At 46.3% G+C, this 25,104-nt stretch overlaps 1 pseudogene; it reads right to left on the reverse strand.

The window, feature by feature from the left end:
* Positions 1 to 1,342: 1,342 nt before the first annotated feature.
* The window catches only part of LOC141102969 (dimethylaniline monooxygenase [N-oxide-forming] 2-like), a 135,006-nt pseudogene continuing 111,244 nt past the window's right edge, over positions 1,343 to 25,104 (reverse strand).

Below are 25,104 nucleotides of genomic sequence, written 5' to 3' on the forward strand. Positions count from 1 at the left end.
TCCGTCCGCAAAATGCCGCTGCAGCAGCGCTTTTCCGGCCGTTCGGCGGTGCTGCCCATTGATTTCAATGGGCAGGAGCGGTGTATTCACCGCTCCCACACCACTGCAAAGAAGCTGCTGGCAAGACTTTTTGTGACGCCCAGCCAGCGCAGCGCCCCAGTGTGAAAGCTATTTTTAGCACTAAAGCGCCTGAAAAATGCCTCCAGTGTGAAAGGGGTCTTATGCCGCATACACATGATCGGACTTTCCGACAACAAAACCGTGGATTTTTGTTCGAAGGTTGCTGACTCAAACTTGTCTTGCATACACACGGTCACACAAATGTTGGCCAACAATTACGAACGTTGGAACGCGGTGACGTACAAGATGTACGATGAGCCGATAAAAAGGAAGTTCAATAGTCATGTGATAGCTTCATTATGAATGCTTGTTTTACAAGACCGAGCACTTCTGGCTCGTACTTGATTCCGAGCATGCGTGAACTTTTGTGCGCAGACTTGTGTACACACTATCGGACTTTTCGACAAAACAAAGTTTTGTTGGTGGAAAATTTGAGAACCTGCTAGCCAACATTTTCTGGTGGAAAGTCCGACAGCAAATGTTCGATGGAGCATACACACAGTCGGACTTTCAGCCAACAAGCTCACATCCAACATTTCCCGTCGGAAAATCCGACCGTGTGTATGCAGCATAAGGGTTTTAAAATCGTCACTATTTGCATCATTAAAATGCTATTGTCACTAAAGTGCAACAACTTTATCTTAAAAAAAATTAGGTATAGAATGTTTTAATGATATCATCTCAACAATCTTGTAACTGGTGAAATGATCATGTGGAGCCAATCAAGTCCATTACTAACAGATTTCTGATCTAGGAAGAAACCAATGGAAAAAAAAGAGTGGTATAATATGGACTCCTCTTTCCCTCTGGTATATTCCGAGGAACCCCATCACTATCAGTATGAGGAAGAGGATAAACATGACACAAGATTTGAAAAGAAAAAAAAATCTGAAAAAAAGTCAGATTAGAAAATATACACATAAGTTGCACATGCTCAACAAAACATTTAATCAAAATATACTGTATGTATTCTATAGTGCTATTTGCAATATGATTGTTTGGCAGTCAAAATAAAAATTACTGACAGCTAAATGCAAACTCTTGGGGGCTTGCTTTAATAACTATTTCTGTTTTACAAGACTTAAAGGATTGAAAGATTTGCTTAAGAATCAGAATGAAAGCAATAATATACAATATGCTATCATATATAAATCAGACATAAAAGTCACAGTATAACTGTGGCAAGAGATTAAAAAATAGTACAACAATAATAATATTCCTTTTATTTTGTGTACATAGCCAAAGCTAAGAACAGAGCAAGAATACACAGTGCCCCCAGGCCATAAACAATTGACAATGATTTATTTTCATGGGTCCCAACCACGCGGGTCCTAGTAGGTTTTAGTACCCGATCAAATGTAGTCATAATTTGCATCCTGGCCATTGACCATTTCCCTGGTCCTCTCAAGCGGTACTGTGTTGACGTGCATGGTCCAAAGAAAAGTTTTAAAGCTAGAACAGGATCTGTCACAAGCAGTCCTAGAATATTAGGCTTACAGCCTATTTCTTTGGCTATTTCATCCAGATATTCAATGTAATCCAGCGAAAGACTATAGTCTTTACCAAACCTGTAATAAGCAAAAATTTACAAGATGGGGGGCGTGGCCAAGACCGGCATGTGAGAGAACGCACTTCTCACAGCTCCTGCCTGATCCTCAGATTGATCCTTTCCTGGCACCCCTGATCCTGATTTTTTCGGCCCCCCAGCTGGCTACCGAGACCCCCTATCATCCGGACCCACCACCGGCCCTCTGCACGAGAGCAAAGACCCGCCGAGGCCCGTTAGAGATGGCGGGACCGGACTCGCAAGATGGCGCCACCGCTGCAGCAGCCAAAGCACAGCGCACGCCGCGAACGACGGACAAGCCCAGGGATAATACCAGCAAGAAGCAGCTGAAAGGACAGGGTAAGGAGCAGTACAGAGACATGACATACTACACACAGAAAATACAAATCCCGGAAGAAGCGGGGGGGACTACAAGTAACGGGGAAGCTGCAGATCTTTTTTCACAAGCTGACTGGGGCCTTGATACAGACACCATGCCTGAGCAGCTCCATGAGGACACTAGTCAGCCTCCCTCCCCCCCACCATCAGATGAGATAATTGAGACCCTGGAGCAGCCCACCCTGGCTGATATTTTGAAGGCTGTAAATGTGTGCACGGCCACAGTCACTGATATGAAGGAGCAGTTTGGGGGCCTGAGGGAAGAGGTCTCATTACTTAGACAAGACCTTCAAAAGCTTAGAGAGAGAGCAACTGCAGTTGAGAGCAGAGTAAGCGATTTGGAGGAGCAGTTACCCCCGGTGGCGCGAGAAGCAAAGGCAGCTTACCGCATGGCCCAAGATACGTATAACAGAGCAGAAGACACGGAAAATCGTTTGCGCAGAAACAATGTCCGTATAGTCGGCCTCCCTGAGAAATCGGAGGGTAGAGATCCCACATCGTTTGTGGAAAGCTGGCTGGTTGAACTGTTTGGCCGAGAAGCCTTTTCCCCATTCTTTACAGTGGAGAGGGCCCATAGAGTACCGGGGTGACCTCCCCCACAGGGTGCTCCCCCCAGATCAATGTTGGCCAAACTGTTACACTACCGTGACAGAGAGGCAGTGCTACGCTGCGCAAGAGAACAGGCCACAGTGAAGTTCAATGGCGTAAGAGTGTCTTTCTATCTAGACTTTTCGGCCGAGGTGCAAAGAAATAGAGCTAAGTTCAGCGATGTGAAGAGGCGCCTAAGAGATTTGCAACTGCCATACGCTATGCTATACCCGGCGAAGCTCCGAGTAACTGCGGAAGGACATGCACAATTCTTCGACTCTGCCAGAGAGGCTGCCGCCTGGTTGGACCATAATGAACAAGCACTGCGTCGTCACCGTGCTGAGGTGGAAGGTGACTGAACGGGACATACTTCCAGATGGTAAGAGCGCTGTCCACACATTGAGATGCCACACTCTCTCTTTTTTGCTGTCTTTTCTGGTCCACAAAGTCACTACTATGCCGTCTTTGGTTTTTCTTTGTTTTTACACCTTTTTACCATAACCTACCAACTCACCTGACCTCTTCAAAGTTACCCAAGTGCCGGGAATCATCCCATATTTCTTCAGTGAAAGGAACTGAACTGTGAAACCCCCTTTACTTGACTTGTGATGTCTGAAGTATTAGTTGGTCTGTTTTTAAGCCGTGTTGGGCCCTATGGGCCTACCCCGTTGGCATGGCTCATCAGGATGCCTACTTTGTTTATTTTTGCCTGCTCTCTCACAGGAGTGAGAGCGCCAAATCACAAAAGGAAATACCTTAGTGCAGTTGCACTGCTGTTTGTTGGCACCATTGTGCTATGTTATTCTATACAGCCTGTTTTTTACCGCAGTCCAAGAATCTCACTCCCACTAACCATCTGCTATTTTGATTTCACTCAAGCCTGCTGCAATCTCTCCCAACAGGATTTTGGTGGTTTCTGTGCAGGCAAGCCACCCTCTAACCTTCCCTCACAACTAACAGTGTTTTTGCCATGGCGGGTTCACCGGTGATCTCCTGGAACGTTAGGGGCATGAAATCCCCCCTGAAACGCACTATGATTTTCTCATGTCTGAAAAAGTTTTATCCTGCAGGTATTTGCTTGCAGGAAACACATTTAACGTCTGATTCTATAAGTTGTATGAGATATAGGTGGATCGGGTGGTCGTACCACTCCACTCACACCTCCTTTTCTCGGGGGGTGAGTGTAGTGATACACAGCTCCCTGAACTATCAGGAATTTGAGTCCAAAATAGATCAGGAGGGTAGATTTGTATTTTTGCATTGTCGCATTGGTATCCTGAAATGTATTCTGGCTTGTGTGTACATCCCTCCCCCGTTTAATGCTCGGGTACTCTGGCTCCTCCTGGAATTTCTGGAGGGGAAGCCGGATCTCCCGTTACTGCTGGTGGGCGATTTCAACAGCTGGCTGGTTCCGGCCCTGGATAAACACCCGGGCCCGAGCACCCCAGCTCCTCATAGGCTAACTCCGCTGGCTAGATTGCTACAGGAGGTGGGATGGCTGGATTTGTGGAGACACCGGAATCCCACTGCTAAACAGTTCTCCTGTTTCTCGAAATCACACGGTTCCTTATCTAGAATAGATTTGGCAGTGGGTAACCCGGCTATGCTCTCCTCGGTGCTAGACATTTCGTACAAACCTCGGTGTGTATCTGATCACTCCTATTTGGTGATAAACCTTATTGTATCCCACCAATCCACACTCCCTAAGGTACCGTGGAAATTTAATGCCTTTTGGCTTCAGTTTTTTACCTCCCCTGAGAACTTAGAAGGCAACATAAAAAAGTTCTTTTCATGTCAACCGGGCCCATTGTCTGCCCTTGCAGAATGGGAGGGCTTCAAAACACACCTTAAGAAAATACTTAGTAATGAGGTCACCAAGATTAAGAAACATTCTGAAGCGCTGCGGGACACACTGGAATCCCATGCCTGCTCCCTTGAGGCAAAGTATGTCCAAGACCCAACTGACTCCGCAAGGGAGGCTTGGCAGTCGGCTCAATCAGCTTATGAGCACCTGCTGACCTCCTCGGTGAACAAAAAGAGGTTTTTTTCTAAGACTGCCTTTTTTGAGGAAGGGGAAACGACCGGACGCCTTTTAGCTAGAATAGCCAATTCTGATAAGAGATCTCCGGCAATCGGGTCCATAAGGAGGGCTGACGGTCGTCTGGTACACTCCCCAGATCAGGTACTCCAGACGTTGGCAGAGTTCTATGAGCAGCTATACTGCTCCTCTTCCAGATATAGCTCCGAGGAGCTGTCCAGGTACTTGGATGGCATTGTATTTCCACAGCTTACGGACTCCCAGAGGAAAGAATTAGACGCCCCTCTGACTCTTGATGAGATGCAGGAGGCGGTGGCTGCATTCCCTAACTGTAAGGCCCCCGGGGGGGATGGTATCCCTATGGAAATCTATAAAACCTATTCTGAGATATTACTCCCCAAGCTCTTAAATGTATTTCTTACCACTAGGAAGCATAATACCCTACCACCCTCCATGTCTAGAGCCCACATTGTATTAATTTTAAAACCAGGCAAGGACCCCGTAGACCCGGCCTCATATAGACCGATATCCCTATTGCAGTCAGACATCAAAATATTGGCAAAGGTTTTGGCTATTAGGTTGAATAAGGCTGTTGCCTCAATTATACACTCTGATCAGGCGGGATTTATGCCCAACAAATCAACAGCAATAAACCTTAGGAGACTATATCTTAACATGCAGTCCCCACCGGATAATAAAGGTAAGAGGGCATTGCTGTCTCTGGACGCAATGAAAGCCTTTGACAGTGTGGAATGGCCATACCTATGGGAGGTAATGAGGAGATTTGGTTTTGGAGAGGTATATATTTCCTGGGTGCGTTTATTATATCATTGCCCTCAGGCGATAATTAGAGAGGCGGGTAGAATGTCACTGCCCTTTGCTCTGGGGCGGGGTACACGGCAGGGGTGCCCTTTGTCCCCCCTGCTGTTTGCTCTAGCCATAGAGCTGTTGGCAATACGGATCAGAGACTGCGGAGATATCACTGGCTTCTGCTATGGTGACAGACAGGAGAAGGTGATGCTCTATGCGGATGATACTATGATTCTTTTGGGTGATACTGACCACTCCCTAAAAAACACAATGGATACAGTGGTTCGCTTTGGGGATTTTTCGGGCCTTAAAATAAACTGGACCAAGTCAGCCCTAATGCCAATAGATGATGCAAGATTATTAAATGAAGAGAAAGTTGGGGGAATCCCTGTGTCCGCTTCCTTCAGATACTTGGGGATACAGGTTTCTCCTAAGATTAGGGAATATAGTCAGTTGAATATTTCCCCACTACTGGCTCGATTTCGTCTACGAGTTAAAACCTGGAATGCTCTGAGTATGTCGGTTGCAGGCAAAGTGAATCTAATTAAAATTATTCTAATGCCTCAACTGCTATACATACTACATAATTCACCGGTAGTCATCCCACTTAAGATATTCAGAATAATTAATGCCATTTTTCAGGAACTGATCTGGAAGAACCGCCCACCAAGGATAAAACTAGAAAACTTACAACGCCCTAAAGATGAGGGTGGACTTGCATTGCCAAATCCATGGCTTTATCACTTGTCATCGCAAATGCAACATTTAATAGGCACCATGGCCGTGGAGGGGGAGTCTACGGCCAGGGTCCCTAGCGCTTCAGTATATATAATGCTACGTACGATAGGGGGTAAATCCGTTCCCACGGCTTTAGAGGCCGCGGCCTTTAGCAAGCCTCAGAAATGTTTCCCCACTTATGCCCTCATACAAAAAATATGGAACAAAACTAAGTACATTCAGGAGGCGACAGGTATCAACGAGTATAGTCCTATATGGGGAAATGAATCCTACCCAGAACTTGCTAAACTGCAACATGCGGAAAGGTGGAAGAGGTTTGGCATTCTCTACCTAAAGCAAATCATAAGTGAGGGCAAACTGCGTTCATTTGACAATTTAAGGGACCTATATAGTCTTCCGTCCTCCATGCTTTTTTATTATATGCAACTTAGACATGCATTTGAAGCACAGTCAAAAACCTCTGATTGGCATACCAGCTCGAACCCTTTGGTCGATTTGCTTAAAGGGGCGGAGACCTCTAAAGGATTCATTTCCCAGAGCTATAGCACCCTGCTCCACAAATACCTTCTAAAGCATCCTTTGACAGTAAAGGGGAAATGGGAGTTGGATGTTGGACCCTTAGATGAGGATCAATGGGAGGAGGTTTTGCAGTCAGTTTCCATATGTTCACTGAATGTAACGCAAAGACTAACGCAACTATATACACTTCTGAGAGCGTATTATACACCCCATAGGCTACATAATATGGGACTTCTTTCCACCCCAACCTGTATTAGATGTAAGAGAGATCATGGAGATTTAATACATATGCTATGGAGATGTCCCAGATTGCATGTGTACTGGAGGGGGGTGGTGGACATGCTGAACGCAGTGTTTGGGGTCTCAATTCCGCTGGACCCTAGACACTGTATTTTGAATGTGTTAGATGAACTAGAGTGGGAACCCCACGTCAGGGAAGCTTTAACTAGAGCCCTTTTTGTGGCCCGTAAGCTAATCATGGTACACTGGAAATCTGAAACGCCTCCCTCAGTCAAGGAATGGATTACCACACTAGGACATATATTAAGAATGGAGAAAATTATATACCAACACAGGGGATGTTCAAGAAAATTTGAAAAACTATGGGAACCATGGCTAGGCACTCCTGGATTAGCTCCGGAGGACCTGGTCATGGATAGATTACTGCGCCTTAATAACGGCTGAAGGCATGGTGCATCCCGCATTAGCCTTGATTGGAGCTCTGGGCTCGGGATGGTTACAGATAGAGGGTTGGAATTTCCATAAGTAGGAGGCAGTGATATCAATTCCTATCTTATTTTCTAACAGTGGGATGTACTTTATACTTTTGTATGAGCCTGATTCTTCTATGGAACTATGCCTGATTAGGCTACTATGTACAATTTAATTGTGGATTTCTTGGACTGTATGTACTTGTTTTTCAATAAAAACTTTTTCTTGGATAAAAAAAAAAAAAATTTACAAGATCACCAATTATATACCGGTATTCATTTCACAGAATATTTCGGACAAAGTGAGCACAATACAACTTTTTGATAAACTTGAAATTGTGAATAGCAGGGCAATCATATACATACAGTGCTTTGAAAAAGTATTCATACCCCTTGAAATTTTCCACATTTTGTCATGTTACAACCAAAAACGTAAATGTATTTTATTGGGATTTTATGTGATAGACCAACACTAAGTGGCACATAATTGTGAAGTGGAAGGAAAATGATAAATGTATTTCAATTTTTTTTACAAATAAATATGTGAAAAGTGTGGCGTGCATTTGTATTCAGCCCCCCTGAGTCAATACTTTGTAGAACCACCTTTCAGTGCAATTACAGCTGCAAGTCTTTTTGGGGGATGTCTCTACCAGCTTTGTACATCTAGAGAGTAGCTCAAGCTCTGTCGGATTGGATGGAGAACGTCTGTGAACAGCAATTTTCAAGTCTTGCCACAGATTCTCAATTGGATTTAGGTCTGGACTTTGACTGGGCCATTCTAGCACATGAATATGTTTTGATCTAAATGATTATATTGTAGCTCTGGCTATATGTTTAGGGTTGTTGTCCTACTTGATGGTGAACCTCCGCCCCAGTCTCATGTCTTTTGCAGACTCTAATGCCACGTACACATGAGCGGATTGTCTGACGGAAGCTTTTCATCGTATATACCAATCGTGTGTAGGTCTCATCGGATTTTTTTTTTAAAAATCTGACAAACCTAGAAAAAGAACATGTTCTAAATCTTTCCGACGGACCCAATTCCTATCGGGAAAACCGATCGTCTGTATGCTGGTCCGACGGACCAAAAAAAGACGCATGCTCTGAAGCAAGTATGAGATTGGCTAGAAGCTATTGGCAGACCTAAATGGTCTGGTATGGATTTTGAGGGGGGCCCCCACGCCATTTTTTATATTTTGGCGCGGGGTTCCCCGTAGCCTCCCTGGCGGTTTTCCCGAGTGTGGCTCGGGGTTAAAATTCAGGACCATTAGCGGTAACCCCGAGCCACACTCGGGATTACTTTGCAGGATCCTGGTGCCTCCTTACTTACCTTGTCCCCGGGATCCTGCGATGTCACCCGCAGTGTCCAAGGGCTCCGTCCTCCTCCGAAGCCTCTCCTTGCCAGGCTCCGTTCCCTGCGAGCGTTGCGACGCACGGGGGCGGAGCCTGGCGGCAAATTTTAAAAAAAGTAAAAATCATAACACATACAGTACTGTAATCTTACAGATTACAGTACTGTACGAAATGATTTCACATCCCTTTTGTCCCCAGTGCTTTGGCCCATGCCCTGCATGCAGTTTTACATGATATACACTGTTCTTTCTGCCTGGAAACTGGAGATTGTCCTTAGCAACCAAAAAGTGTCCCTTTACATCAAAAGTGGCTTTAGACCAGCTAGAGAACAACGATAGTAAATTAGAACACTTGCAAAATTGAGCGATAGTGAATTGTGGGGAAATTTATTTTATTACTATTTTTTAAATTTTTTTTAATTATTTATTTTTATTTATTATATTATAATTTATGTTTTTGTGTTTCAAACTTTATCATACCCGGGATATCTACTAGACTCTGGTTTGGACAGATTTAAGTGTGTTATTGTTAAGATTTACAGACCTACAATATAAAACGCCAAATTTCCATGCAAAATAATTGTACCGCTTTCAGCACCTAAAATCTGAAATAATCATACCGCCAGGGAGGTTAATATCCATACCAGACCTGAAGGGCCTGGTATGGAATTTAAGGGGGCCACCACGCATTTTTTTTTTTAAATTTTGGTTCGGGGTTCCCCTGTGGGGAAATTCCATGCCGTTTTTTATGAACTTTTATGTGTATTGTCAGACCGACAATTCATTATAGCCGCGAGTAGTTTTAAATTACTTTTTTTCCTTTAGAAATTACATTTTGCTGTCAGACTGTTCCAAATATGGCAAACATGCGCCCCTTTACAGGCATACTATAGGCACCCCCCAGGTACAAAATTTAAATGAATATTACACTTTTATTGTTTCACTTTAAGCATTATTAAAATCACTGCTCCCAAAAAAAATCCGTTTTTAAAACTTTTGTTTGCACTGATACATGTCCCCTGGGGCAGGACCCAGATCCCCAAACACTTTTTATGACAATAACTTGCATATTATCCCTTAAAATTAGCACTTTTGATTATTCATGTTCATATCCCATAGACTTTAACGGTGTTCGATGTTTAAACAAATTTTTTGCCTGTTCTCATGTTCTGGATGCGAACCGAACCGAGGGGTGTTCGGCTCATCCCTATTGGCAAGTCTTTATCAAAGTGGAAATCTGTTACCCTACACCCACACAGGGGTGGATCCGGGGGGGGGGGGCAATGGGGCAATTGCGCCCCCCCCCCGAAAATAGTGAGCAGGCTGTTGGTTACTTAGCGGGCAGGCTGCCGCCGCGGGTGAGTGAGCAGAGAGATGACATCTCTCACCAGTGGTGACATTATACTGTGCCCCTCCCCCCAATTAAAGTGCCACAGGTAACAGGGCAGCAGCGCCGAAACTGGCAGGCTCTGTGAAGGGACACAGACAGAGCCGCAGCTGCGGGGGATTTCCATCCCTCCTTCTCCTCCTTGAGCCGAACAGCTCTCATTCACCCGGAAATGCCCGCATCTTTTGGCTACATTCAGGGCCAATGGCTGGGAAACTAACTACTAGAGGATTATGGAACATGTAGTCCCGGATACTAGCAGGCCCAGGATGATTCCCTGAGAGTGCACTGAAGCCCCCAACATGCAGAGTGGGGGGGAAGAGGAGGGGATAAAGGACCATGAGAGGAGAAGAGTGACCACAAGGCTGTCGGGTGGAGGGAGCTAGAGAGAAAGTGCCAGTGATTCTATTATATATCCCCCAAGGTAAGAACTTACCTCCAGGTGGGGGGAGCAAGGTAGATGGGAATGAGGGGGGCAGGATGCAGGCTTCCATAGAGGTACAGGACCTTATCACTGGCTGCTCCCACCCTGTCTTCTCCTCCACCTGGCTGCATCCACCCTGTCCTCCCCTCCACCTGGCTGCTCCCACCCTGTCCTACCCTCCACCTGGCTGCTCCCACCTTGTGCTCCCCTCCACCTGGCTGCTCCCACCCTGTCCTCCCCTCCAGCTATCTGCTCCCACCCTGTCCTCCCCTCCACCTGGCTGCATCCACCCTGTCCTCCCCTCCACCTGGCTGCTTCCACCTTGTGCTCCCCTCCACCTGGCTGCATTCACCCTGTCCTCCCCTTCACCTGGCTGCTCCCACCCTGTCCTCCCCTCCACCTGGCTGCATACACCCTGTCCTTCCCTCCACCTGGCTGCTCCCACCCTGTCCTCCCCTCCACCTGGCTGCATCCACCTTGTCCTCCCCTTCACCTGCCTGCTCCCACCCTGTCCTCCCCTTCACCTGGCTGCATCCACCCTTTCCTCCCCTCCAGCTGGCTGCTCCCACCCTGTCCTCCTATCCACCTGGCTGCTCCCACCCTGTCCTCCCCTCCACCTGGCTTCATCCACCCTGTTCTCCCCTTCACCTGGCTGCTCCCACCCTGTCCTCCCTTACACCTGGCTGCATCCACCCTGTCCTCCCCTTCACCTGGCTGCTCCCACTCTTACCTCCCCTCCACCTGGCTGCATACAGCCTGTCCTCCCCTACACCTGGCTGCATCCACCCTGTCCTCCCCTTCACCTGGCTGCTCCCACCCTTACGTCCCCTCCACCTCGCTGCATACAGCCTGTCCTCCCCTCCACCTGGCTGCATCCACCCTGTCCTCCCCTTCACCTGGCTGCTCCCACCCTTACCTCCCCTCCACCTGGCTGCATACAGCCTGTCCTTCCCTCCACCTGGCTGCATCCACCCTGTCCTCCCCTCCACCTGGCTGCTCCCACCCTGTCCTCCCCTCCACCTGGCTACATCCACCCTGTCCTCCCCTCCACCTGGCTGCTCCCACCCTGTCCTCCCATCCACCTGGCTGCTCCCACCCTGTCCTCCCCTCCAGCTGTCTGCTCCCACCCTGTCCTCCCCTCCACCGGGCTGCTCCTACCCTGTCCTCCCCTCCACCTAGCTATATCCACCCTGTCCTCCCCTCCACCTGGCTGTTCACACACTGTCTTCCCCTCCACCTGGCTGCTCCCACTCTGTCCTCCCTTCCACCTGGCTGCTTCCACTCTGTCCTCCCCTCCACCTGGCTGCATCCACCCTGTCCCCCCATGTGCCCCCCTAAATATGAAAGCTGGAGACGCCACTTGTCTCTCACCGCCCCCCTGCATCACTGTATTTCTGCATCTAAAGGAAAACTGCCATTACTATGCAGGCACAGGCAACAGAGAGATGACATTATCTCTCACTGCACCCCCTCACTCTGGGACAACAGAGACACTGTCACTGGCCACTGGCAAGTGACAATCCACATCTGGTGGCAGGTGACGATGGCAAGTGACAAGCTGCATCTGGTGACAGGCGACGTAGCAAGTGACAATCCCCATCTGGTTGCAGGTGACGGTGGCAAGTGACACGCTCAGGGCTCCCAATGGTTCTGCATTATGGTGAGTTGAACTATTTCATTATACATTACAATGTAATAATAGAAATAATGTGCTTCAATCATCCTGACACCATAACAACCACAGGACCAATTACTTTTTGAATCCTTCTTATCTCTGGAGGCAGTGGGACGTTCTTACTGCTGAACTGAACAACTCTCACATAATGATGAGAGAGCATTGTTCAGTGCAATAATTTTAATAGCCCAGGCTGGGGGTTGTTGCTTTCCCAAGCAATGGGTCCAAGACAGTTTGTGCTTTAAAGAAATGGGTTAAATGAAGCTAACCATGATTCAAAAAGATTGAGGACATCTAGTGGCAGAAAGAAATACTCTAGGGACAGCTGAATATGAAGACAGGCATTGCAACAAAAGTTCCTATTTAAAAAAAAAAGATGTATACCTTTTCAAACAGACTTTCTGTTTTAGTTCAATGTCCTTCTGGATTCCATCTTGTGACGGCAATTTGCACAAACCTAAAAATGATTAACATTAACAACATAAAACATTTCAAAACATTAGGACATACATTACATTCTTCATTATTTGTTGTAGTCTTTATTTGTTGGTTTCTAATATAGATACATCTTGTATTAGGGCTTGTTCACACCACTGCACTGCAGTAACACTAGTTATACGCGTTGGTGCAGTTCAATGCCATTCATTCTGAATGTATTCCTAACACACTTGTGTTGTACTACAGTGCAGCTAGGACACTAATGTGCATTGCAGTGTGCCAAACTGCCAGAAATGCCGCGTATCAGATTTTTGGTCTGTTGTGGTGTGTTATAAAGCCCATTCAAATGAATGAGCTGCTCTAACACAACACAACAGTTCAATGCTTAGCGCAAAGCAGTGGATTGGGATGTTAATGGGTCCTAAGGTCTGCTGTGGCATACGTCACCTTTACTAGCCACCTTTCAAGGATGCCTAATGTGTGCGCACTGGTACTTTGATGCCCCCAGAAACGTAAATGTAGAAATATTTGATCTTAACAGGAGGTCACTCTTTGGCAAGGGTGAGCTAGGAATGGGGAAGTAATTAATGTAAGTAGCCAATTATCATTGTAGTTAGAAAATCAAAGCCAATAGTCTCAAATCAGCAAGATCAAAGATTAAAGGTTTAGGAAGGCAACAGGGTCTAGAGGGCAGAGAAAAACCAGGATTCAAACAAGCAAGGAGATAAAGGCAAATATACAGGAACTTGGAGACCCAAGAATACCTAAAAAAACTCTGAGGACAGAATAATGCCTGTTTTTTTTTTTTCATTCAACCCAGCGGGTTAATAAAAAAAAAAAAAAAACTGTCAGCTCCGGTCAGAGCAGCTATACTAACTATGCAAAGTTAGTCCAGCAATCTCCCACTGAGCTGTTGTGTTCTGACAGGGGGACAAGCCCCCCCGCCAGAAAACTCAGATCAGCCACTGGCTGAGAGCACTGATTAGGAGTCAGTCGGCTGCTGGTTTTCCAGCATGCATGTCCAATAGAAGCCGGCTTCTGTCAGACAGATCGACATACACACAGCTCAAATGTCGGCCATTTTTTTTTAACCGGCAAATGTCTCCCGACATTTGGCCCATGTGTACCCGGCTTAAGGATTACATAACAGTCCAAAACAGGATTACAGGAAAACAGGAGGACACACATGCCCTGGTGACAGCAATTTGAGTGCTGCAACAGGAAACTATAGCATAGACTCTGGTGACCTTTTAGGAAAGTATGGACCAATAAAGATGCAATTAAGTGACCACCTAAATAATAAATGACAAGTGGGTTTCAGAAGGGAAAAACAAAAATTGAATGTGCAGTTATATAAAAATAAGCTTAAAAAGCAGTGTACCAAGACTTTAATACCATTTGTGAAAATACTGGTCTATAACCTACCAACCTATGGCATTGTCATCACCTAATAACCTAATTAATGATGTTTCCACTCACTTGGAGCAGACAGCTATGATTGGAACATGGTAGTCAGTAATACTTTACCTCATTCACTAAGCTCTGTAAAAAGTTATTTTGCAAAGTGCAACTTCACTTGCAAACTGAAACGATTATTTGCCTTTTGTAAATCATCCCCTATATGTGCAGGGAAAGAAAAAGCCTGGAATTAGAGTACATTGTCATACGTATGTGCAGGATATACAGACCTGGGAGTAAACTAACACTAATGCTGCATACACACGATCGGAATTTCCGACAACAAATGTTCGATGGGAGCTTGTTGTCGGAAATTCCGACTGTGTGTAGGCTCCATCAGACATTTTTTGTCGGAATTTCCGACAACAAAAATTTAAGAGATGGTTCTCAAATTTTCCGACAACAAAATCCGTTGTCGGAAATTCCGATTGTGTGTACACAATTCCGACGCACAAAATTCCACGCATGCTTGGAATCAAGCAGAAGAGCCGCATTGGCTATTGAACTTCATTTTTCTCAGCTCGTCGTACGTGTTGTACGTCACCGCGTTCTTGACGTTCGGAATTTCCGACAACATTTGTGTGACCGTGTGTATGCAAGACAAGTTTGAGCCAACATCTGTCGGAAATAAATCTAGGATTTTGTTGTCGGAATGTCCGATCGTGTGTACGCGGCATAACAGTAATCTTGTCTGGCATGCACAAAAATGTAGGTGCTGGTTTTGGCCCAGAGCACTTTACCCAATTAGGAAGTACCCAGAAATACAAGCATATCAGTACTATCTACTAAAGGTGTTCTTTCATTTTTGTTGCTTGTTCATAGATCAGAACCTTCATGAAGCACAAAATTATATTTATACAAAAGTATAAATGTTTAATTTGCTGTATGCATTACCTATACCTAAAAGTGAAAATCATGGGGACAGACCTGGCTTAGTACTTTTTCAACACATTTATACAGTCTTACCTTTGAAGACTCTTGTTATCCATCTAGCCTGCATTTCTAAAACTGTCATGATTGCACCAATAGGCTGAATAAGACCAATGACACCCAGTGTGGCCTTTTCCAAGTTTTTAGGGAAGACACTTTTGTACAAATTTACGTTGTCATCAACCTTTATAATGGAGTTATCAAGGAATGGAAATGAGTAGTTATATCCCGTAGCAAAGACAACAACATCAATGTTTTCCTCAATGCTCCCTTCATCGAATATCGCAGACGTTTCAGTGAACTCTGTCAGCATGGGCTTCACCACCACATATCCACAGATAATACGGCTCGGCAGTTCATCATTAACAAAAGGTTCTTTAAAGTGATTACTTTGAAAAATGCAACCAACAGATGATTAGTATAAAAATCAAAAGAGATGAGACACTATTTTTTTCTGCAGTTCAGGATCCCCATGGACACCCATCACAATTGAGTCACCTATCGCTTTATAACCTGACCTAAATTAATCATTGATTTTCATAGCTAGAAATACTTTTCTGTACTGTTGGCCATAGAACTAACCATAGGGAAATAAAATATGTTCAACAGGACGATTACCAAGTTCTGTTAGTTCTAAAGGCAAGACATTCTTACATTAAAGCATTCTCTGCATTAAGGGTAAAAATGTCACAGTAAGTGCATCACCCCCTTAGCTCCCCTAATACCCATCACTGCTTTCGCTCTCTTTTCACACAGGCACAGAGGCAGCAGTGGAAACCATTGTCTCCTGATTAGGGATGAGCCGAACACCCCCCGGTTCGGTTCGCACCAGAACCCGCGAACGGACCGAAAGTTCGCACGAACGTTAGAACCCCATTGACGTCTATGGGACTCGAACGTTCGAAATCAAAAGTGCTCATTTTAAAGGCTAATTTGCATGGTATTGTCCTAAAAAGGGTTTGGGGACCCGGGTCCTACCCCAGGGGACATGTATCAATGCAAAAAAAACTTTTAAAAACGGCCGTTTTTTCGGGAGCAGTGATTTTAATGACGCTTAAAGTAAAAAAAAAAAAAAGTGAAATATTCCTTTAAATATCGTACCTGGGGGGTGTCTATAGTATGCCTGTAAAGTGACGCGTGTTTCCCATGTTTAGAACAGTCCCTGCACCAAATGTCATTTTTAAAGGAAAAAATCTCATTTAAAACTGCTTGCGGGTTTAATGTCATGTCGGGTCATGGCAATATGGATGAAAATCAGTGAGACAAACGGCATGGGTACCCCCCAGTCCATTACCAGGCCCTTTGGGTCTTGTATGGATATTAAGGGGAACCCCGCACCCAAATTAAAATAAGGAAAGGTGTGGGGCCACCAGGCCCTATATACTCTGAACAGCAGTATACAGGCGGTGCAAACAAGACAGGGACTGTAGGTTTGTTGTTAAGTAGAATCTCTTTGTAATTTTGAACATTTTTAACGTGTTTAGCTCCAGCCAAAAAATCTTTTCTAAGCTTTTTGGAAAACATAGGGAAGGGTTATCACCCCTGTGACATTTGTTTTGCTGTCTTTCCTCCTCTTCAGAAGATTTCACCTCACTTTTTTGTCCCAATGAAAAATGTTTTTTGAAAATTTGGGTTTTTTTGTGGAACAAGGATTGGAAAGCATCAGTGGAAAGGAGAAATTGTTTTCCCATATTAACTCTTACAGGAGAGAATTTCCCTTCCTAGGGGTAGATTTCATCTCACTTCCTGTTGTCTCCTTCCGTTTGCAAGTAGGAGTCGTTTGTAAGTTAGATGTTTGAAAGTAGGGTCCTGCCCTATATACTCAGCAGAAATTTGGGCCTTAGGTGTTGCTGTGGCCACAACACTGTAAGCCCTCACAGGGCCCTGCTGTGAAATATTAGATCAAGAATTGTAATTACATGCCCCTGTTGAACAGGAGCTGAAAAATTAGGCCTTAGGCACTGGTGCTGGTGCCACAACACTGCAACCCCTCACAGACACTCTAGTTGGAACGCAGGAACGAGCCCTGCTGCAAAGTATTGCTTCAAAAATTGTAATTACACGCCCCTGTTAGACAGGGGCAGAAAAATTGGGCCTTAGGCACTGGTGCTGGTGCCACAACACTGCAACCCCTCACAGACACTCTAGTTGGAACGCAGGAACGAGCCCTGCTGCAAAGTATTGCATCAAAAATTGTAATTACACGCCCCTGTTAGACAGGGGCAGAAAAATTGGGCCTTAGGCACTGGTGCTGGTGCCACAACACTGCAACCCCTCACAGACACTCTAGTTGGAATGCAGGAACGAGCCTTGCTGCAAAGTATTACATCAAAAATTGTAATTACACGCCCCTGTTAAACAGGGGCTGAAAAATTGTGCCTTAGGCACTGGTGGTGGCGCCCAGAACCAAAAATGTTCTTACAAGCTATCAGCGTGATGATTGAGGAGGAAGAGGATAATTACTCAGGGATAGTCACTCAGCATCAGCATAGGCAGTCTTTGAAGGGATCTGAGATTTCAAAAAAAATTATTCGGTTACATCAGCATCAGGTGCTTGGTAGCTGGTGGTGATCCAAGACTCATTCATTTTTATGAAGGTCAGCCGATCGACCGAGTCGGTGGACAGACGCACCCTGTGATCGGTTACCACGCCTCCAGCAGCACTGAATGTGCGTTCCAAAAGAACGCTGGATGCAGGACAGGCCAGTAGCTCAATTGCATACTGTGCAAGCTCTGGCCAGTGATCCATCCTCAAGACCCAGTAACCCAGAGGATTTTCGGTGGGAAAGGTGTCCAAGTCTGATCTTGCCCCTAGGTATTCCTGCACCATGTAAAACAGACGCTGGCGATGGTTGCTGGAACCGATCATACCTTGGGGCTGCGGACCAAAAAATTGTCTGAACGCATCGGTCAGACGGCCACCTTCTCCACCGCTCCTTCTTTGACTGACCGAAGCCTCAGCAACACGTTGTCCAGAAACAGGAATTTGTAACCTCCCAGTCTCTGGGAACGCGTTGCACAGACCTTTCTGCAAGGCCTCCCGAAGATGTTTCATCCTCTGCTCCCTCTGCGATGGCAAGATAAGGTCCGCAACCTTACCCTTGTAACGTGGATCAAGGAGGGTTGCCAGCCAGTATTGGTCCTTCTCCTTGATACCACGAATACGAGGATCCTTACGCAGGCTTTGCAGGATCAGGGAGGCCATGCAGCGTAGGTTTGCTGAGGCATTCGGTCCGGAGTCCTCTGGGTCACTAAGAACGACATGGTCCGCTGCCACCTCCTCCCAGCCACGTACAAGTCCATGTGTTTCTTGGGACTGATCCCTTAAAGACTGCTGCTGATGCTGAGTGCCAGGCTCCACCTCCATACTGACACAATCTTCCTCCTCCTCCTCTTCCTCCTCCTCCTCTTCCTGTGTGATCGGCGGGCACGCAGGAACACTGTCTGGATAAAGGGGGCCTTGAGAGCTAAGGAAGTCCTCCTCTTCCTGCCTCTGTTCTGCCTCAAGTGCCCTGTCCATTATTCCACGCAGCGTGTGCTCCAACAGGTGGACAAGGGGGACAGTGTCACTGATGCATGCACTGTCAGTGCTCACCATCCTCGTGGCCTCCTCGAATGGTGACAGGACAGTGCATGCATCCCTGATCATGGCCCACTGGCGTGGGGAAAAAAAAACAAGCTCCCCTGACCCTGTCCTGGTGCCATAGTCGCACAGGTACTCATTGATGGCCCTCTGCTGCGTGTGCAGCCGCTGCAGCATGGCCAACGTTGAGTTCCACCTGGTGGGCATGTCACAGATTAGGCGGTTCTTGGGCAGGTTAAACTCCTTTTGGAGGTCCGTCAGCCGAGCACTGGCATTATATGACCGGCGGAAATGCACACAGACTTTCCTGGCCTGTCTCAGGACATCCTGTAAGCCCGGGTACCTGCCCAAGAACCGCTGCACCACCAAGTTAAGGACGTGAGCCAAACAGGGCACATGGGTCATTTGTCCCTGTCGGAGGGCAGAGAGGAGGTTGGTGCCATTGTCGCAAACCACCATTCCTGCCTTAAGTTGGCGTGGCGTCAACCACCTCTGAACCTGCCCCTGCAGAGCTGACAGAACCTCTGCCCCAGTGTGGCTCCTGTCCCCCAAGCACACCAGCTCAAGCACCGCATGGCATCTTTTGGCCTGCGTACTTGCGTAGCCCCTTGAACGCCTACGGAGCACCGCTGGTTCCGAGGAAGAGGCCATGGAGGAAGAAGAAGAGGAGGGGGTGGAGGAGAGAGGTGTGTCACAATCAGCATTTTGGAGGCGTGGTGGCGGAACAACCTCCAACACTACTGCACCTTGTCCTGCATCCTTCCCAGCTGCCAGCAGAGTCACCCAATGCGCCGTGAAACTTAGGTAACGTCCCTGTCCATGCCTGCTGGACCATGAGTCAGCGGTAATATGCACCTTACCGCTGACCGCCCTGTCCAGCGAGGCATGGACATTGCCTTCCACATGCCGGTAGAGAGCCGGAATCGCCTTCCGTGAGAAAAAGTGGCGTTTGGGTACCTGCCACTGAGGAACCGCACATTCCACAAACTCACGGAAGGGGGCAGAGTCTACCAACTGAAAAGGCAGCAGTTGAAGTGCTAGCAATTTTGCCAAGCTAGCATTCAACCGCTGGGCATGTGGATGGCTGGGAGCAAACTTCTTTCGGCGGTGCAGCAGCTGGGGCAGGGAAATTTGCCTGGTACAATCTGACGTCGGTGTACCAAAAGCAGATTGCCCACAAGTACTTGGCTGTGACACACCTAATTCTACACCTTCATTCCTCTCACTGCAGGTCTCAGAGAGGACTGAAGGTCTAGTGGGGTTGGAAATCTCAGCTGATGAGGAGCAAGGAGAGATCCTCTTTGTTCTTTGGTGTGGGTCTTTTAGATACGCTTGCCAACGAACTGCATGGCAGGTCAACATATGTCTGGTCAAGCATGTGGTACCCAAGCGGGAGATGTTTTGGCCACGCGAGATACGCTTGAGACATATGTTGCAAATAGCAGCGGTGCGATCTGATGCACTCGTCTCAAAAAAGGCCCACACCAAAGAACTTTTTGAATAATGCGCAGAGACTGCAGCGCCCTGCACATGTGGAGCTTTGGGGTGTGATGCAGTCAATGTGCTGCCCTTAGGCTGGCCCCTGGAGGGCATCCTGCCTCGTTGGTGATGTGCCGCCGCCTCCTCCTCCTCCTCCTCCTCCTCCTCTCTCCTATCAGGCACCCACGTTGAGTCAGTGACCTCATCATCCCCTCCCTCCTCATCACTGGAGCAAACCTGGCAGTATGCTGCAGCAGGGGGAGCATGACTGCCAGATTGCTGTCCTTCTTGGGCACCCCCTCTGTCTATGCTCATGTTACTGCCTTCATCGAGCTCAGTATCGTCATCAGAGCCTTCCAAACGCTGGGCATCCTCCTGGAGCATGTACCCAACACTGTGGTCAAACAGTTCGAGGGAATCCTCATGAGGACATGGTGGAGCTAGGGAAGGAGTCACTGATGACATTGAGCTGAGGGAAGAGGCCGCTGCTTTGCCAGACAAAGCACCCTGGGCATGGGTGAGAGAGGATGAGGAGGATGAGGACGGCTTGGTCATCCACTCGACCAAGTCTTCCGCATGTTGCGGCTCAACACGGCCAGCTGCCGAAAAAAAGGCCAAGCGTGTCCCATGGCCACGTGCTGATGAGGATGCACCGTCTCCACGACCAGCACTAGACACAGAGCCTGCTTGCCCTCTCTTATTGGCTTGTGACTGTCTGCCTCTCCTTCTTGGCCTTCCAGACATACTAATGGCCTGTAGCTGCACTAAGCTGGGATAGAACACCTGTAATTTTCTTCAAATAGCTTTATATACTGTAACCAGACAAGCCTGCCTGTCAGTAGGAAGATAACAGGAACGGATCTAGCTGAACACTGTGAGCAGGACGCACTGTACTAAATGTAAATAGTCTAGCTGCCTGACCGTGGTACTAATAGGATCAAATAGAACACCTGTAATTTTCTTCAGGTAGCTTTATATACTGTAACCAGACAAGCCTGCCTGTCAGTAGGAAGATAACAGGAACGGATCTAGCTGAACACTGTGAGCAGGACGCACTGTACTAAATGTAAATAGTCTAGCTGCCTGACCGTGGTACTAATAGGATCAAATAGAACACCTGTAGTTTTCTTCAGGTAGCTTTATATACTGTAACCAGACAAGCCTGCCTGTCAGTAGGAAGATAACAGGAACGGATCTAGCTGTACACTGTGAGCAGGACGCACTGTACTAAATGTAAATAGTCTAGCTGCCTGACCGTAGTACTAATAGGATCAAATAGAACACCTGTAATTTTCTTCAGGTAGCTTTATATACTGTAACCAGACAAGCCTGCCTGTCAGTAGGAAGATAACAGGAACGGATCTAGCTGAACACTGAGCAGGACGCACTGTACTAAATGTAAATAGTCTAGCTGCCTGACCGTGGTACTAATAGGATCAAATAGAACACCTGTAATTTTCTTCAGGTAGCTTTATATACTGTAACCAGACAAGCCTGCCTGTCAGTAGGAATTTAACAGGAACGGATCTAGCTGAACACTGTGAGCAGGACGCACTGCACTAAATGTAAATAGTCTAGAAGATAACAGGAACGGATCTAGCTGAACACTGTGAGCAGGACGCACTGCACTAAATGTAAATAGCAGGAACGGATCTAGCTGAACACTGTGAGCAGGACGCACTGCACTAAATGTAAATAGTCTAGAAGATAACAGGAACGGATCTAGCTGAACACTGTGAGCAGGACGCACTGCACTAAATGTAAATAGCAGGAACGGCTCTAGCTGAACACTGTGAGCAGGACGCACTGCACTAAATGTAAATAGCAGGAACGGATCTAGCTGAACACTGTGAGCAGGACGCACTGCACTAAATGTAAATAGTCTAGAAGATAACAGGAATGGATCTAGCTGAACACCGTGAGCAGGACGCACTGCACTAAATGTAAATAGCAGGAACGGATCTAGCTGAACACTGTGAGCAGGACGCACTGCACTAAATGTAAATAACAGGAACGGATCTAGCTGAACACTGTGAGCAGGACGCACTGCACTAAATGTAAATAGCAGGAACGGATCTAGCTGAACACTGTGAGCAGGACGCACTGCACTAAATGTAAATAGCAGGAACGGATCTAGCTGAACACTGTGAGCAGGACGCACTGCACTAAATGTAAATTGCAGGAACGGATCTAGCTGAACACTGTGAGCAGGACGCACTGCACTAAATGTAAATAGTCTAGAAGATAACAGGAACGGATCTAGCTGAACACTGTGAGCAGGACGCACTGCACTAAATGTAAATAGCAGGAACGGATCTAGCTGAACACTGTGAGCAGGACGCACTGCATTAAATGTAAATAGTCTAGATAGAAGATAACAGGAACGGATCTAGCTAAACTGAATACAGTGTATATATATATATGCAACACCTGGGATGCATATATATACACAATACACTGTAAGTGCAGCTAACTGACTGACTGTTCTGCCTAATCTATCTAACTCAAATCAAATGACACTGTCTCTCTCTCTCTCTCTCTATCTCTCAGCACACCGGAACACACACTACACAGGGCCGCCGTGCAGGCGGCCTTATATAGTGTGGGGTGTGTACTAAATCCCCTGAGCCATAATTGGCCAAAGCCACCCTGGCTTTGGCCAATTACAGCTCTCTCTACTGACGGCGCTGTGATTGGCCAAGCATGCGGGTCATAGTGCATGCTTGGCCAATCATCAGCCAGCAATGCACTGCGATGCCGCAGTGAATTATGGGCCGTGACGCGCCACACGAATTTAGCGCGAACGGCCCATAACGTTTGCAATTCGGCGAACGATCGAACAGCCGATGTTCGAGTCGAACATGGGTTCGACTCGAACACGAAGCTCATCCCTACTCCTGATGCTGTCAATCAAATCCTGTAAGGAGGGACTGATGCCAAGCTATGCTGTTTGTGTCTATAGATGCACACACTGCTCAGCTCAGCACATGGGGGCCATATACACTCAGAGTCCAATTGTAAAAACAGAACTGTATTGAAATAGAAGTTTAGTAATGACCAACAAGCCTGGGGGGTGGGGGTGGGGGGACCGGGCACACTCACAGGATGTACAGCAATGAATAGTAGCATTAGATCTGAGGTGTACTGACAGTGTCTGTCTTGAGGGGCGGAATGTGGCCTGGCCAGTCCATACCCAGATGGGGAGGCATCTAGGATGGATAGCGTGTCCCTGCACTTTCCCTACTCATGCAGAACCTCTACCTGCCCCTGACAGATGGGGGGACCTCTAGAACACCACTAACGGAAATGCACGACAAAGCCAGGGTCCTAAATAGACTCTGCCTGACCCAAGATGGCCACCAAAGTCACATGGGATGCCAGCATCCAATTGGATGCTGCCTCTTTGTGATCAAGGAGACCCTGGAGCAGTGATGGCTAACCTTGGCACCCCAGATGTTTTGGAACTACATTTCTCATGATGCGCAACTACTCTGCAGTGTGCATGGGCATCATGGGAAATATAGTTCCAAAACATCTGGGGTGCCAAGGTTCGCTATCACTGCCCTAGAGGATCTAAGCTCCTCTCAACTTCCTCCTTCACCTTCTTTGTCACTGCGGATGAGCGCCACCTGCAGTGGAGAAAATAGACTGCATCTGCCTGCAGCCTACATTACATGTGAATTTCACATCTGCATGTAAAATATTTTGTGCACACTCCTGTTTTGCTATGTCAATATGTAAGGAAAATGTATAAGATATCTTTGTTTTGCATGAATACTTTTCTTTTCATGTCTATGCTTAGGTTTCCTTGCTGACTCAAACAGGCAAAAGCACTGAGAAATATAAAATAATAAAATTGTCCATAGAAAACTGTAATATAAATATAAAAAAATATATAAAAATATAAAAAAAATATATAAATCAAATATAGTTTCAGTATAAGTTCCTCTCAACTTCCTCCTTCACCTTCTTTGTCCCTGCAGATGAGCGCCACCTGCAGGCATCTGCCTGCAGCCTACATTACATGTGAATTTCACATCTGCATGTAAAATATTTCGTGCTATATTTTGTAATATTGCTGTGTTAATATGCAAAGAAAATGTATAAGATATCTTTGTTTTGCATTAATACTTTTCTTTTCGTTCGTTTTCTTAGGTTTCCTTGCTGACTCAAACAGGCAAAAGCACTGAGAAATATAAAATAATAAAATAGTCCATAGAAATCTGTAATATAAATCAAATATAGTTTCAGGGCCTTAAAGTGGTATTAAACCCCAAACCAAAAATGTAATATATTACAGCTTACCAAGCTTTAAATATGGCAGCTACATTCGTTTTTCTTTTTGTTTAGGCAAAAAGAAAGCCTAAAAAAGAAAACAAATTCAACCATCACATTTAAGAATAAGCTACAATATAATAAATGTTTGCTTTTGGGTTTAATATTGCTTTAATAAATCACCAGTAAAATAAACATAACTAGCAAAATGATACCTGTCTCTAAGCTGAAGACCATAGTGAGCATGGTTAAACCATTCATTGATTTTCTTCTCCGACAGCCATAAAGCAGTAGAAGTTGGCAGTTTATTCCTCGACAGAGTCTGAAACCGTGTGTCATAACAGATATCCCATGGATAACCTTGATCAAATACACGGCTTATAACCCAACAGGCTCTCCCAGTGCTAAGATATACCTGCAAAGAGTAAAATACTTGTGTCCTAAAATAACCATCATGTGCAAAAAGAAAACAGATAGACTTTATGTTAAAGCGGAATTCCGCTTGAAAAAAAAATTAAAAGTCATCAGTCCTCACCCGCAGCCGACCCATCCCTCGGCTCTGGGTGTAGGCGCCAGCATCTTCAGTAAGGGAATCAGGAAGTGAAGCCTTGCGGCTTCACAGCCTGGTTCCCTAC

Source organism: Aquarana catesbeiana, linkage group LG07, assembly GCF_042186555.1.
Source record: "Aquarana catesbeiana isolate 2022-GZ linkage group LG07, ASM4218655v1, whole genome shotgun sequence".
NCBI classification, from domain to species: domain Eukaryota; kingdom Metazoa; phylum Chordata; class Amphibia; order Anura; family Ranidae; genus Aquarana; species Aquarana catesbeiana.